The 13911-nt window shown below is 42.0% G+C and overlaps 1 protein-coding gene across 1 annotated transcript in view; it reads right to left on the bottom strand.

Moving 5' to 3' along the window:
- Positions 1–13911, bottom strand: part of DNAJC11 (DnaJ heat shock protein family (Hsp40) member C11) — a 204644-nt gene that overhangs the window by 129786 nt on the left and 60947 nt on the right. The gene's annotated exons all lie outside the window — the stretch shown is intronic.

The following is a 13911-nucleotide window of genomic DNA, read 5'->3' as shown; positions in this document are numbered from 1 at the left end:
ATGCAGTTCCAATATGGCTGTATCAGCTAAATGTTCTTTATGGCAGTCTGTATTTTGACTATGGAGTAGCGCATACAGCCCGTCCTAAAACAGCTTGGATGCTGGTGGACTATATGTGATCCTGCAGGCAGTACTAGACTCTCCAGAGAAGTGGTTTACACACACTGGTTCTCCAGCAATTGTGAAGCTTCAACTCCCAGGACTCCCTGATAGCCAACATCTGCTAGGCTATGCTGGGAGTCGTAGTTTTACAACAGATGACGAGTCAAAGGAAAAATGCTGCTTCTAGCAAATGGAGTGATTCTGATAAGACTACATTATGGAACTGCACTTTATGCATTTGTTGGTTTTTCTTGAAATTCACCAAAATGAAAAAAATAACACAAATGATAAAAAAAAAATACTGAAGAATAAGGGGGAAAAAAAATCCAAGATAGCAGCGGTATAATCAGAGAGGCTGTTTAGATCAAAACCACTCTGCAAATTGATTTTTGCATATCTGCTATGGATGGGTACATAACGCCTGATAAGAATGTATTGTCTTTACATTAATTTATCATCCGCCTCACTCTAAAGCTGTTGGGCTTAGCCATTAAAAACACATTTCAAGGCAAGATGGTAAACAGGACTCCTGACACACTTTTACCACTCTAAAACTCCAGGCTACGGTACATGATGTTCGCGGATTTCTTCTCTGCCTAATTACTAGAGAACAACTTGTGTGCTTTCAAAATCAGACCCTGCTAAGAAATATGGGCGATTAGCAAAAACATTTACAAAGCTGAGCGTATTCAATCCAGACGGACACGTCAACAATTCGGAAGGTGGGGGTGTTTAAACCTAACGTAACATTTCAAGTGCAATTCCAGTTTTCAGTTTAAATCAATATAAAACGAATAACTTTTCTGGTTTTGTGTAGATTTGGACTTCTTTTATACACTTCCCTCCATGTACAGTACAGACCAAACGTTTGGACACACCTTCTCATTCAAAGAGTTTTCTTTATTTTCATGTCCATGAAAATTGTACATTCACACTGAAGGCATCAAAACTATGAATTAACACATGTGGAATTATATACATAACAAAAAAGTGGGAAACAACTGAAAATATGTCATATTCTAGGTTCTTCAAAGTAGCCATCTTTTGCTTTGATTACTGCTTTGCACATTCTTGGCATTCTCTTGATGAGCTTCAAGAGGTAGTCACCTGAAATGGTCTTCCAACAGTCTTGAAGGAGTTCCCAGAAATGCTTAGCACTTGTTGGCCCTTTTGCCTTCAGTCTGCGGTCCAGCTCACCCCAAACCATCTCGATTGGGTTCAGGTCCGGTGACTGTGGAGGCCAGGTCATCTGGCGCAGCACCCCATCACTCTCCTTCATGGTCAAATAGCCCTTACACAGCCTGGAGGTGTGTTTGGGGTCATTGTCCTGTTGAAAAATAAATGATGGTCCAACTAAACGCAAACCGGATGGAATAGCATGCCGCTGCAAGATGTTGTGGTAGCCATGCTGGTTCAGTATGCCTTCAATTTTGAATAAATCCCCAACAGTGTCACCAGCAAAGCACCCCCACACCATCACACTTTCTCCTCCATGCTTCACGGTGGGAACCAGGCATGTAGAGTCCATCCGCTAACCTTTTCTGCGTCGCACAAAGACACGGTGGTTGGAACCAAAGATCTCAAATTTGGACTCATCAGACCAAAGCACAGATTTCCACTGGTCTAATGTCCATTCCTTGTGTTCTTTAGCCCAAACAAGTCTCTTCTGCTTGTTGCCTGTCCTTAGCAGTGGTTTCCTAGTAGATATTCTACCATGAAGGCCTGATTCACACAGTCTCCTCTTAACAGTTGTTCTAGAGATGTGTCTGCTGCTAGAACTCTGTGTGGCATTGACCTGGTCTCTAATCTAAACTGCTGTTAACCTGCGATTTCTGAGGCTGGTGACTCGGATGAACTTATCCTCCGCAGCAGAGGTGACTCTTGGTCTTCCTTTCCTGGGGCGGTCCGCATGTGAGCCAGTTTCTTTGTAGCGCTTGATTGTCTTTATGACTGCACTTGGGGACAGTTTCAAAGTTTTCCCAATTTTTCGGACTGACTGACCTTCATTTCTTAAAGTAATGATGGCCACTCATTTTTCTTTACTTAGCTGCTTTTTTTCTTGCCATAATACAAATTCTAACAGTCTATTCAGTAGGACTATCAGCTGTGTATCCACTTGACTTCTCCACAACGCAACTTAAACCTGACAGGGCACACCTGTGAAGTGAAAACCATTTCAGGTGACTACCTCTTGAAGCTTATCAAGAGAATGCCAAGAGTGTGCAAAGCAGTAATCAAAGCAAAAGGTGGCTACTTTGAAGAACCTAGAATATGACATATTTTCAGTTGTTTCACACTTTTTTGTTATGTATATAATTCCACATGTGTTAATTCATAGTTTTGATGCCTTCAGTGTGAATCTACAATTTTTATAGTCATGAATATAAAGAAAACTCTTTGAATGAGAAGGTGTGTCCAAACTTTTGGTCTGTACTGTACATTCAGAGCTGCATTCAAAATTCTGCCATTGAAAAAGACAACTATTTAGCTCCACCCTGCGGTCAGACATGTGACCTTACAGTTAAAGGTGTCCATGCACATTAAATGAACGTTTTCTGAACATGCAGATTGTACGGAGGGGTGCCCCACTTCTTCCTCGACAGCAGATGTCGGAGGTAGAGAGGGACTGGCCATGCTGGATTTCAATATGTCCCATCATTTGTTCTCATGGTAGATATGCCACCTATTCCGTTCCCCATTTGAGGGCATGCATCTAAAGTGTATGGCATTACTAGTTCTAACTGTGTAAGGGTGCATTCACATGACCGCAGTGTTTGGCGGTCCGCAAATTGCAGATCCACAAAACACAGATACAGGTCAGTGAGTGTTCCGCAATTTGCGGACCGCACATGGCCGCCACTATTATAGAAAATGCAATTGCGGATAAGAATAGGACATCCTCTATCTTTTTTGCGGGGTCACGGAACGGAACTACGGATGCGGACAGCATGCAGTTTGCTGTCCGCATCTTTTGCGGCCCCTTTGAAATGAATGGGTCTGCACCCGTTCCATAAAATTGCGGAACGGACGCAGACTCATTTATACAGTCGTGTGAATGAGCCCTAACTGCAATCTCTGCTCCCTCTTATGGCTCTCAGGTAACAGAAAACCAGCAAAATACTGAATTAAAGGGGTATTCCACTTTCATGACAGCTGATCAGCTGTTTGAAGGGGCTGCGGCGCCTGTGCGAGATCTGTGTCCTCTTCGACGTTTATCTGTATGCTGTGGTACAGGGTTATAACAGCTGTTCGTCCCATTCAAGTGAATTGGGAGAGGAAGAGGTCATTACCATGCACCACAATATAGACGGCATGTAGGTAAACAATGAAACGAAGGCAGCTCTCGTACGAGCGCCATAGGCTGCAGCCCCTTCAAACAGCTCATCAGCAGGAGTCCTGATAATAATGATCTATCCTGAGGATAAGTCATTGATATCACAAAACCAGGATACCCCTTTAAGCTTTAGACATGAACAGAGAAGAAATTCCCTTCTGTGACTGATGAGATAATTCAATGTTTTCAGCTAGATCACTGTACATAAGCGTCATTTTGCTATATTTTAAGTCATGTGACCCTTGCACCTAGGAGAAAAGTGTGGAGTTGCATAAATTCAAGCCAATGTTACTGTAGCTGCAACTATGATGTGACCCAAACAATGGCACCCCAATAAAAGTGAATGGGGCCTAAAGGAGTCCTGTAACTTTTCCCATTAACATCCACATAAGTTGAATGGAAAAGTTGCGCCCCACAGGGCACTGCAACAGTCGTCATTCTCACCAGCCTTAGGCTGGTTTCACACGAGCGAGTGTCACGCTCCAGACTCGCAGACCAGCACTGACGGGGTCGCACAGCATTATAGTGATTTATGACGCTATGTAACCCTTACAGTTCTGGAATGTATTGGATAAGCCTGACACCCAGCACCCCTGCCGATCAGCTGTTTGATGAGACGGCATGTGCAGTGCACTGCGCTTGCCATCTCCCTTCTCTCTTCCTGCTTTCCGTTGTACGTCTATGGGACAGCAGCAACGGACAGGAAGAGATAAGGGAGATGGCGCAGTCATCTCAAACAGCTGATCGGTGTCGGACCCCAGGCCAATCTGATATTGATGACCTATCCTAATCGTGCAGCTGCCAAGTAGGGAGCCCGCTGTGAGTGACGGCAGGGTACCCCAGAGAGAAGGAACACAGTCCCTGCCTTCTAGATTGCTGTATACACATATGCATACAGATCAGGAAGCAGTGTGCTGCTTCCTGTCCCGGCCGTCATGTGACTGCCGGGGCCAGGAGAGTGCAGGAGCTGCCGGGTCTTCCACAGACCTCGATCAGCCTTGCACTGAGGCTCTACAGCACAGTATACTGCTGAAAAGCCTCTCTGGGGGGTGTATTTCCCCTTTAACTGGGGCTACTATGTCAGCCCCAGTAACAAGAGAAATCAATAGTGGGGGAAAAAAGGTGAAGTTAAATGTCCCCCAGAGGTCTTGTATGACCTTATGGGGGACACAAAGTGTAAAATTAAAAAATAAAATAAGTGTTTTATAAAAATAATAATAATAATAATAATAATAATAATAATAATTTCCCCCCAATTAAGCCATTTAAAAAATAAAAATTCATTGCGTCGAGCTCTATAAAAATATCACATGATCTACCCCATCAAGTGAATAGAGTAAAAAATAAAAATAAAATTCAAAACAGCTTTTTTATTCACCTCACCTCCCAAAAATGGGAGGTGAGCTCTTACCAGTAATTGGATTTTCCTGAACCCACGAGAGAGAGGACCCGCCCCCAAAAACAGGAAACCTGAGGTACAAAAAGGCGGAGACTCCCCTCCAACTTCAGTATGTCCTTTCCAAGGATTTCAGGAACTCCGCCCATAAGGTTAGTATCACGTAAATATCTATATACACTTTATTTTTTTTTACTGCAACACCCGTGAATAATCATCCAGCACCAATAAAAGAGGGAAGGGATATGGGTGCTGTCGTGGGTTCAGGAAAATCCAATTACCGGTAAGAGTAATCTTCCTTTTTCCCCCTCACCCACGACAGCACCATGAGAGAGAGAACCAAGGAACTCTTAGGGTGGGATAACATCAGAAAGCACCTTAGAACCAAAAGGATAAATCGGAAGGAGAATTTAACTAAGTAGAAAGTGAAGACCAGACCGCTGCTTTGTAGATGTCTTCAATAGTAACTGCAGCTTTTTCAGCCGAAGAGATAGTAGAATGTGCCCGAAGGCCCTGTGAAGGCTCCCTTCCTGAAGACAAATAGGCCAGGTACACCTTGCCAGAGTTTTTTTATTTTTATAAGCTTGTTGTCCCTTATTCCTTTCTTGAAAAAGAATAAACAACAAGGACTTTCTCCAATCTTTAGTTTTAGTTAAGTAATGAATCAAACATCTCCGGATATCAAGGCAATGGAAAGCCTTTCCTTCTCAGATGTTGGATTCTGAAAGAAAGATGGAAGGATGTTCTCCTGAGACTTATGAAACCTGGTGGCCACTTTCGGAATAAATACAGGGTCAAATCTGATAACTACCCCATCATCTAGAAAGGAGTATTTATAGAGAATGCATGAAGCTCACTAATTCTACTAGCTGACGCAAGACCTACTAAAGAGTCACAGTTTAAAGAGGACCTTTCACTTGTATAAACTATGTGAACTGAGTATGCTGCCATATAGAGCAGCGCCCGGGGATCTCACTGCACTTTCTCCCAGGCTGTGAGCTGTGCGCTGCGATTGGCCAGCGTTGCAGCCTAGGAGAAGGAGCCGCCCACAGGACAAGGGAAGACCCGTCTACTATAACTTAAGGAGCAAAGGTACCGGAGCCTATAACGGGAGAACGGAGCGGCGCCCAGGGATAATAGTAAGTGCAGCGAGATCCCCGGGCGCCGCTCTATATGGCAGCATACTCAGTTCACATAGTTTATACAAGTGAAAGGTCCTCTTTAAGAGACAGAAACTTAATTAGAATCTGTTCAATAGGCTCAAATGGATAAATAGTAAGGGCCTCTAGAACTATACTTAAGTCCCAAGAGGCTACCCTTGGGGACACACTCAGAGCTGTTTTGGAGACAGATTTAAATAAACGCACGACCCAAGCATTTGTCGCTATCTTTTCATTAAAGAGGGCCGAGAGTGCTGAAACCTGTACCTTTAAGGTATTGGGGGATAATCCTATCTCCAATCCCTTCTGAAGAAATTCTAGAATCTTATTAACTGGAGCCGTACCAGGAAGGTCTCTAAATTGTAACCCTGCAAAGGACAATAATTTTTGCCAAGTTCTAGTATATATATATAGAGATTGTGACATTTTTTTCCTACTTTTCAACAGGGTATTTATCAATTCATTAGAAAACCCTCTTTTAGCTAAAAGCGGCCTTTCAAGTTCCATGCCATCAGGTGAAGACCGTCTAACTGAGGGGGAAACACCGGACCCTGAGAAAGAAGGCCCCGGGTTGCAGGGAGAACCCATGGATCCGTCACTGACAGTTTTCTCAGCCAAGTGAACCATGGCCTCTTGGGCCAAAATGGAGCTATTAGAATTATCCTCGCCTGATCTTCCCTTATCTTTTTCAGAACTCGCGGAATCAAAGGAAAGGGAGGAAAAGCGTAAGCTAGTGGAAAGTTCCACCTGTGGAGAAAAAGCATCTAGACCACAGGGGGATCCCTCCGGGGACATGGAGAATTTTTTTTCTACCTTCCTATTCTGGACTGAAGCAAAAAGATCTATGTATGAAAGACCCCAGCTGTCTACTATCTGTCCAAAAATTCTCGGATCCAGGCTCCATTTCCCTGGGAAATTATATGACGGCTCAAAAAATCTGCCAGGATATTCTCCTTCCCCTTTATGTGGACTGCTGAGATTGACTTGCAGTATTGCTCCACTATTTGAATAGCTGAGCATTGACATCAGACTTTGGCTTCTGGTAACCCCCTCCCCGTTTGTTTATATTGGATACCACAGTTCTGTTATCCCTGCCTATGATTAATGGAAGTACTTTTAGAATTGCAAACTTTACGGTCATCAACTCCTTCATATTGGAGGATGCCAACTTCAGGCTTTCTTTCTATAGCCCCTGAAACGATAGATCTTGAATGTGGCCGCCCCAGCCCCAAGGACTTGCTTTGGTCGTTAGGCATAATAAGTTGTTCCTTATCCATGGAATTCCCTGACTTAAATTGTCTACATTTCAAAATCTCTAACTTTAATTCTAAGGTTTGTCTCCCTTTTTGCCAAGCTGTCAAAATTTCCCACTGAAGATCTCTTGAGTGAAACTGGGACCACATGACCGCCGGAATACACGAAGTTAGGCTTCACAGGATCGACATAGCTTTTCTCAAGGATATTTTTGGATGATTGATCCAGGTCCGTATCTTTTTCCTTATGTTCAATATTTTGTTCTCTGGCAACAAACACATCTGCCTCCTGGAATCTAGGATCATACCTAGGAATTGCTGTCACTTAAGAGGGTTCGGCTTCGATTTTTTTCCTGTTCAATATCCATCCCAAGTCATCCAGGATCTGGATCACTTCCTGTACCGCTCTGCTGCAGGCATCCTTGGTCTCTGCTACAACCAGAAAATCGTCCAGGTATGGAATAAACAATGTCTTTCTCTCGAATGTGAGACAACATCTCTGCCACTATTTTGGCAAATACTCTGGGCGCCATTGATAACCCGAAGAGAAGGGCCTGGAACTGCATGTGGTTGATGACTACTTTTATCTGTACTGCTACCCTTAAATATTTTTGATGTTCTTGACAAATAGGAATATGAAAATAAGCATCTTTTAAGTCTAGTACAGCCATGAAGCACCCTGGAAACAACATATTTATTACTGACTTTATAGTTTCCATCCAGAATTTTTTTTAGCAGTAAGAATCAATTTAACTTTTTTAAATTTATGATGGTTCTGAAGGAACCATCGGGTTTTCTGACTTGAAAAAAAAACGGAGAGTAAAAACTCTCTCCTTCCTGACCGCTTGGCATTGGTAACCAAAACCTTCTTTCTCTCAGGGATAGAACTTCTGATATTATAGCATTTTCTTCTACTTGTGTTGATTTTGTTACCATGAATCTTGACGGGGGTAGGGAGCGAAACTCCAGTTTCAGGCCCTGACTCAATGTGTTCAAAATCCAGGCACTCCTCGAAATTAATGCCCATGCAGGAAGAACATTTTTTAGTCTCCCTCCCACATGGCATCTGGCGTAATTGCCGACTTCTTTTTTTTTTTTATCTCTAACAGATTTGTTAAAGAAGAAGCCTCTTCCCCCTTTTCTCTGGGACCTAAATTTAAAGTCCTTGTCCGCTTTTTCTTCCTGTCTATTGTGTCGAAAGGAGCGAAAGGGGCGACAAAGGATTCCTCTTGTAGAAAAGACACCTTGTGCCGGAAACTACTTCTTGTCTACCGCTTTTTCCAACAACTCATCCAGGGCTGACCTAAACAAGTATTCCCCTTCACAAGGCACCGCACAAAGTCTCTTCTTAGATTGAACGTCTCCACTCCAGCTTTTTAACCATAAGGCTCTGCGCGCTGAATTGGTTAAACCAGAAGAACGAACAGCTAACTTTATTGCACCTGCGGATGCATCCACTAAGAAATCTACTGCTTTCTTAATGGTTGGAAGGCCCGCTAATATTTCTTCCCTGGGGCATTTATTTTTTAACGGATCTTCTAGCTCCGATAACCAGATTGAGCAGAATGATCGAGCAGTGCAGGTTGAGGCAAAAGAAGGCCTAAAGCTATAAGTTGAAGCTTCCCAAGCCCCCTTTAAAAACCCTCTTTTAATGATCTCATGTTTTCAAAGGGTAGGGATGACTTTTTCGCTACGTTGGAGATAGCTACATCTATTTTGGGAGCTTTATTCAAGGTCCCTGCTACCTCCTCAGAAAAGGGATACTTCCTTTTTAATTTTTTTGAAATATAGACCCTTTTGTTAGGCCTTCGCCATTCTTTTTTAATTAATTCTGATACATTCTTATAAACCAGAAAGGATCTCATATGTTTAGTCTCAAGACCACCAAACATTACGTCTTGCACTGATTTTGGTTCCTTAGCATCTTCTATCCCTATAGTGGATTTAACTTTATAATTTATCTATATCCTCAATCGGAAAAAAATGGTTTTCCTATTTCATTTTCTTCATTTTCAGAAGGGCAAGATGAGGCATCCGAAAAAGGATTCTCCAAGGAATGGAAATCTTCCCCCTCTTCTAAAGCCGAGGAAACCACATTACACATAGTCTGCTTTTTCCTAGGCTTCTGTTCACTAGATGCACTGAACTTTCTTGAGGCCAGAGACGACTCTATTTCAGATCTGACCAAAGACTGTAGGCATTTATAAAATGATGGCGATTCCTCTGCCACAGTTTTCTCAATGCATGGCTTACATAACTTTTTTTCATAGTCAGAAGCCAAGGCACATGTACATATGGCACACTCTTTATGATGCCTTTTAGCCAAAGCTTTTCTTAGGCTTCCCCTAAAAAACATAGATTATATATATATATATATATATATATATATATATATATATATATATATATCTCTATATATCTATCTATCTCATGAGGATGAAAATAAATATATATGCCCGTAAGCCTCTTTCCCCTCCAATAGGTACCAAGGCTGGTTTGGACACTGGATCTTCATTGTGTCCCTCTTTTCTTCCTCCATAGTAGCCACCGGAGTATACCGCTCCCGATTCTGACAGTAAACCAGTAAAACACACGCCGACAGCTCACTTCCGTGTTCCTGTGCATTTTTAGCACCTCCCCTCATCTCATGATGCATCAATATGCATACATGCGTCCAGGCCTCTTTTTGGATACCGGAACTTCCTTCCACAGAGCGGAGTAGAAGCTCCTCCTCCCGGACTTTCTAATCTTCCAATTACCGGGCGCGCGATGCTTACTAGTGCTTGTCAGTCGCACTGAAGCATCATGCCCATAAGCGCTCAGGAGCCTCCAGCCATCGCGATCTAAGGATGGGGACTGCAGGTAACGAAGGGCAGCCACATGGAGAGAAGGAGGTACCACAGGCTTCCCCTCCAAAGACAGGAAACCATACTGAAGTTGGAGGGGAGTCTCCGCCTTTTTGTACCTCATGTTTTCTGTCTTCGGTGGCGGATCCTCCCTCTCGTGTTGCTGTCGTGGGTGAGGGGAAAAAACATAATATCATTAAAAAAGTTGTATGTAACCCAAAATGGTAGCAATAAAAACGTCACCTCATCCTGCAAAAAACAAGCCCTCACACAAGACCATAGCCTTATGGCTCTAAGAAAATGGCAACACAAAAACATGTTTTTTTTTTCTAAAAATGTTATTGTGTAAAACGTAAAACAAACAAAAAAACAAACTAGACATATTTGGTATTGTTGCGCCCGTAACGGCAGGAACTATACAAATATCACATATCACATAATCTACCCCATCAAGTGAACGGTGTAAAAAAAAATAAAAAAAAAAAATATATATATAGAAAAATGACAAACATGACTTTACCTCCCAAGAAATGAGATAAAATGTACCCCAAAACGGTTCTAATAAAAACAGCTTGTCTCGCACAAAATAAGCCCTCATGTAACTCAGTCAACAAAGAAATTAAAAAGTTATCTCTCTTTAAAATCATGACAGAAATTTCCATGTTAGAAAATCCAGATGCCGCTCCTTCCCTTCTGACCCCTGGTGTATTCCCAAATAACAGTTTACGACAACAATTGGGTGTTACTGTATTCAGGAGAAAATGGGTAGCAAATTGTGGAGGGATATTCTCTGGTTGTCTTTTGTGAAAAAGAAAATTTGGATCTAAAGCACCATTTTCTTGTTTAAAAAAAATAAAATAATTTTTTTTTCATTTTCACAGCCAAGTATTATAAATTCAATTTAACGCCTGTTGTGTCAAGTGCTCACTACAACCCCTTAAAAACTCCTTGGGTGGTGTATTTTACAAAATGTGGTCACTTTCTGGGGGTTTTCACTGTGGGGATACCTCAGGGTCTCTTCAACTGCAATATAGCGCCCTAAGACCATTCCAGCAAAATCTACCCACCAAAAACCATATGGCGCTCCTTGCCTTCTGTGCATTGCCGTGTGCCCATACAGCGGTTTACGACCACATATGGGGTGTTTCTGTAAACTGCAGAATCAGGGTAATAAATATTGAGGTTTGTTTTGCTGTTAACCCTTGATGTGTCACAGGAAAAAATGGAAAAAAGTTAAACTTTGAAATTTCACATCTATTTTGCTTTAATTCCTGTGGAATATTTAATGGGTTAACAACCTTTTTACAACCAGTTTTGAATAGTTTGAGGGGGGTCGTTTCTGAAATGGGGTCATTTATGGGTGGTTTCTATTATGTGAGCTCCTCAAAGTGACTTCAGAACTAAACTGGTCCTTAAAGTTGATTTTGGAAATTTAGCTAAAAATTCTAAAATTCTAAACCTTCTAATGTCCTTTTGGATTTTTTATAAATAAAAGGTAGAACATATTGACTCAAATGTACCATTAACATAATGTACAATGTGTCACGAGAAAACAATCTCAGAATGGCATGGATAAATAAGAGCGTTCCAAAGTTATTACCACATAAAGTGACAAATGTCAGATTTGCAAAATTAGGCCTGGTCATGCCAAAGACACCCAGATGCTTCTCTACAAGTGACTCTCCCAGTGTACAATGCATGGACATTATTGCTACCAAGATGCATAACTTTACATTTATACACATTAAATCTCCTTTGCCAATCTTACGCCTAAACACTCCAGGGTGTCCAAGTCAGCTTGTTTTTTAAGGACATCTTCCATAGACTGCACAGTACTATACAGCTTAGTGTCATCTGCAACAGTGCGATTAATTCCATCATCTAGATAACTAAGTTAAATAATAGAGTACCCAGCACCGAACCTGGGGCTACACTACTTATAACCCGGGACCATTCTGAATAGGAATCATTGACCACGACTCTCTGGACACGGTCCTTCAGCCAGTTTTCAATCCGATTACAGACTATACTTTCAAAGCCTATAGGTCTATAATTACCTGTGGAGGACCTAGAGCCCTTTTTGAATATGGGCACCACATCTGCCTTGCGCCAGTCACTTGGCGCTGTACCAGTCCCGAGTGAATCTCTAAATATTATAAACAGGGGCAAAGCAATGACTGAAATGAACAGTTTAATAATTCTTGGGTGTAATCCAGCTGGACCTGTCATGAACACAAACCAATAAATATTATTTGGGTGCCATTTGTATTCTATTTACTAATGTTAAATTAAAGGGACGGTGTCTCTTTAAGGCTTGGCAACACTGCTGGATACAACGAAGCCTTTATACTGCTAATTCTTTACACAAGTCACCGCTATATAGAAAAGCCTTTGCTTTCCTTACAGCTGCTGACCTTCACACTTCCGGCTTTTGTCTTGGACAATGCTGAACAATCGGCCGCTGTGTATAATCTCCAACTGATAATTAAGTCCTACAACACAACACTTCACTCGCCGGCACCTGCTGGAATCTGACGAAAAGCAAATACTATTGATTCCTACACAGGGAACAAGATGGGAGCTTCCAGTATCTGCTGAGTACAGAGGCGTAATCATTAGCGGCACACATCAGTATCCACCGTATGGGTCTTACAGCATATACCGTTTTGTCACATTTTTCGGATTCTGTGTGCTTTAAAATTCCAATAATCCGACAAAATCAGGTGTGGATTCACAGAGTAGCCCTGCAATAGGACAGGGCTTAGAAGGACCGAATGAATTTTCAAGGCTATACGCATAACTTGCTGTTATTTATTTTCTATAGATCCCCAACATCGTTCTTATTGCAGTATATATGTGCAAAGCCGTCTTTCTCACTAATGGTTAAGTTAAGTATCTTGTAAATTATAACCATTCAGTGACTGCTGTAATGGAAAGCAGAGTCGATGTCGCTGACCTCCTGGTGTGCTTGTTTTTATAACCAGCAGGCGATGCCAAGAAGTAAACCTGCAGTATAAAGCAAGGGGATGGACGGAACAGACAGGAGTGCACTCCAGTAGACAACACAACCAAGCTGGAGTCATCAATTATGGGTCAGAACTCACCATAGTACTAGTGATAACAGATGAACCTATGCTTAGAAGCCTCTGTGAACTGAACTGATGCCAGCCCAGCCCATCACTTGACAGATCTGGGTCAGTTTTCTCATCACCAGGGACGTAGTTGTAATGTAATATAAGACAGGGATCCTCTCTTTGGAGTTGTTTGAATCCTTGGTTCACACGACACTCATCAATGGGTCAAACAGAGTCCAAAGGATTTATACAATTTTTAGGTATTCAAATGTATATTCCGACAGAAAGACCATCAACGAGCTAAAATGCAATGTGAGCCCCGCATTAGCTTACGATAGGAATCTATTGGGTGGATTTAAAAGTAAGACTGTGTAAACCTAGTCAGACAGTCTTGAAAGGGAAATGTGTCACCAGAAAATGACCTATTATTTAAATCAGATTTTTAGGTTTAACATATTTTTTAAGAACTTTTGAATTTTTGATGAGGTCAATATCTACATTTTAGGCTACTTTCACACTCGCGTTTTGTGTGGATTCGTCATGGATCTGCACAAACGCTTCCGTTTGCATTATCTTTAACATAGCCAAAAGTCAATAGGGGGACGGATCCGTTTTCTATTGTGCCGTATTTTGTCAGGGAAAACGAATCCACCCCGATTGCGTGTCAGGACGGATCCATTTGCCTCCGCATCGTCAGGTGGACACCAAAACGCTGCCTCCAGAACGGACGCAACTGATGTATTCTG

Source organism: Bufo gargarizans, chromosome 2 (assembly GCF_014858855.1).
Source record: "Bufo gargarizans isolate SCDJY-AF-19 chromosome 2, ASM1485885v1, whole genome shotgun sequence".
Taxonomy (NCBI): Eukaryota; Metazoa; Chordata; class Amphibia; order Anura; family Bufonidae; genus Bufo; species Bufo gargarizans.
The sequence above is the reverse complement of the archived record's forward strand: the minus strand, read 5'-3'. Positions and strand labels throughout refer to the sequence as shown.